Source organism: Phalacrocorax aristotelis, chromosome 1 (genome assembly GCF_949628215.1).
Source record: "Phalacrocorax aristotelis chromosome 1, bGulAri2.1, whole genome shotgun sequence".
Lineage (NCBI taxonomy): Eukaryota > Metazoa > Chordata > Aves > Suliformes > Phalacrocoracidae > Phalacrocorax > Phalacrocorax aristotelis.
Genome location: NC_134276.1, coordinates 162,926,879 through 162,930,046, shown reverse-complemented (window position 1 = coordinate 162,930,046; position 3,168 = coordinate 162,926,879).

The following is a 3,168-nucleotide window of genomic DNA, read 5'->3' as shown; positions in this document are numbered from 1 at the left end:
GTAAGAGATTCACATGATGAGAAATTACCTGACATCTGCTAATTATTTCCTGGTACAAAAGTCAGACTGCTTAATCTTAACTTGGATCAGTGGCCAATCCCATTTTGCATTAATGTCTCAAAAGTGGACATAGAGGCAGTAGCTTTGTTCTGCCTAGGAATAAAAAGAAGTTGAGCCTCTCCCCCCTAACACAATATTGGCCCAGTTTACTGACAAAAAACCACAGTGAGCCTATTTTCCTGGGAAGAACTGCATTTCAACCAGTTTTTACTGGACTGCCAACTTCTAGTTGATGACTGAGCCACAGGCTGAGTGTTCCCAACCTCTGCTGCCATGATATTCCTGGCCGAGTCTTTGAAAAAAAGAGATTCCTTTAAAAAGCCACAGGCTTTTCATGGTCTTGAGAGAAGAAAACCAACACAAAGCTTCAACCACTGCCAGTTCTGGCCCATCACAGCACGCCTGAGACCAGCATTTGCAAGAAGCTCCCAAACCAAGACTGCACATCACTCCTGCAGCGCTAGCTATTTCTCCAACATCCAAGTAGAAGGAACATTTTGAACCCTACAGTAGCCATTCTCACTCCTGGGTCTACAACCAGCTTTCTCGTTTACTTTTAATTTGATCAAAGATCTGGTCATAGGGCTTACCCACACGGGAATTTTTTTTTCTTTGCCATTGTTAATGGATAATTCTGTCATGGTAGTTAAAAAGGCATATATGGTATGAGTCAGCAAGAGAGGGTAACACACACGGAAGATCTGGAAATTCTTCCTTGTTCCTTTCTGCCCATCTTCTGAAGGGTCTGGTTTTGGTTAGCCAAATATCAGGTGGTGCTTCAGAGAAACAAGCAGGTGGGCTGAGGCATAACTCGTCCCAGAAGACAGGAGTTCACTGCTCTGTTTGCTGCTAGTGAGGAAGGCTCAGAGCTGGCAGCCAGTTAAGACAGCAAGACAAACTCCAAGAAGGTGAAAGGAGCTGAGGGAAGAAATTGAGCGCCATTGAGCCCACCATGTCTCATGATTCATTTTGATTATAAATTCTGCTTTAAAATGTAACATGTTACACCTCTGAAATATTATGAATTTTATAAGGCAGACCCACTCCTAGAGCAAGCGTTTTGGAAGTGTCCAAATGATTTTTAATTAAGTAGAGGCTGAGTATGCATGCAGGGAGCACATATAACAGAGATGCTGTAATGATCTCAGAAAATTATAAGCTTAAATGCAGTTTAGATCCGCATACTAATGAAGAGATGCCTATATTGGCTTCTACACAACTAGGTTTAAAATAAATCAAAAAATGTCAATTTATTGCAGTGCAGAGTTTCGTTATCCAATTACACAAAGTATTAAGCATCTCATCATAATTAAAGCATGTTTGTCATTTATCTCATATAGATTTTTTCTTCCTAAGTTTAACCCTAACTCTTTTTGCTTTATGGTAATTCTCCTGGGAGTAATTACTAAATTTCCATAGCAGTAATTTGGGTAGCATAAGAGCATGTAACCTCAGCCTTGCTCCCTCCATCATGATGAAGATTTTGCCTAGAAATGTACTTTTTCCCCTTCACATTATTTAAAATATGACAGATGTTCAATAACATGAAACTGCAGAAAACTTTCTCATATGATAATTCTATTGATTTTTAGAATAAATAATTAAACTAACTGTTAAGACCAAGTCATCAATACAATCTGACTCCTTTTTTCCCCACTCCCGAGTAGAACAAGTCAGTCAGGGTCTCCTGATTAGCATTACCAGTTTCCTGGAGCTATTGCACCACTAATACTTAATAACCATTTTATACCCTGTTCTCTCCTTGCTCTCACATCCACCTGAACACATCTCCACAGCTCTAAAGCACACCCTTCTCCTGAATCTTCTCTATTACATTGTACATTCCCCAAAACCTCCACCTCCATTCTCTTTCACATGCTCCCTCAATTTTCTTCTTCCTACACCATCAGGTTCTTTTGCAAAATAATGAATGCAGTTTTAGGAAAGACATATTCTATTTTTCACAGCTAACAGAGGTAGAACGCCAAATTGCGTTAAATGCCAAATTTCTTTCCACTTTGATGACAGAAGAATATCTGTAATTTAGCACCTCTGCTCAGACCATACTTTAACAACAGGACTTTACTACTAACTAGTTCTCTGCAAGGCAAAGCAGGCCCCTGGTAGAACGTGAAACGGGAAAGCCAAGAAAAGCCTCCTGGGCTTCTGCTGAAAGCAAAGCAGCTTCTCCGTACGGGTGGCTGGCTCTCATTTTCTCTTTTACTCCGATGCCCTTAAGACCTGTGCCACAGTAGCAGTAAAACCTCTCCCCAAGTGACCTTGCGTATACCTCAGTTCCTCTTTCGATTCCAGTGATCCCATCAACGCCCTCATCAAGCAGCTGGCAATTTGTGCTGCCACTGAGAGCTGCTCCTGCACCCAAGTGGTTGAAGCCAGGAATCTCTTCCATGGCAGAGACAGACAGTAAATCTGGCAGTGTGCGATTGGTGACTGGGCAGGTAGGCCACAGGTACGTGGAGCTGAAGAAGGGATTTCTTAGAGTTTCTTGACGAAGGTCATATAAAATTTTCATGGATTTGGTTGTATTCAAGGGACACTGCAGCATGTGTGTAGGTCCCAGATGATAACGCTGATCATCCACCTCTGCAACAAGTGAGAAAAAGCCTTCAAAAATTTAGGTTGGTAAGACTCAAATGTAATACATTCTGCAAAACGCACTCCTCTTTACATGAAACAGATTCAAAACATTAGCAGCAGTTTATGCTGAAGAAATGGCTGAACACTGTGGACAAATTACAGAATATGGAGCAATGCACATCCTACATCAGCCACACTTAGCATGGTCGAGCACAGCAGCCCTAGTGGATCCATCACTCTCCGCTCAACAGAGTCACAAACACGTTTTTACTGACAGAAACATTCATCCGCAACATTCCTAAGATCTATTGGCGCTTGCAAGTTACAGGATTTTCCTGAGAGGAGTAGGAACTGGTATGTGCCTGCATTTGACAATGTTATTTAAAGTCCAAGATAGGTTACAGATAACTTAAAAATCTCCCTGAAAAAATAATCCTCTTTCTGGAGGTGCTTATATCTATTATACAGCCATGCAACTCGACAGCCCAAGAAATTACTTTCTACAAATGG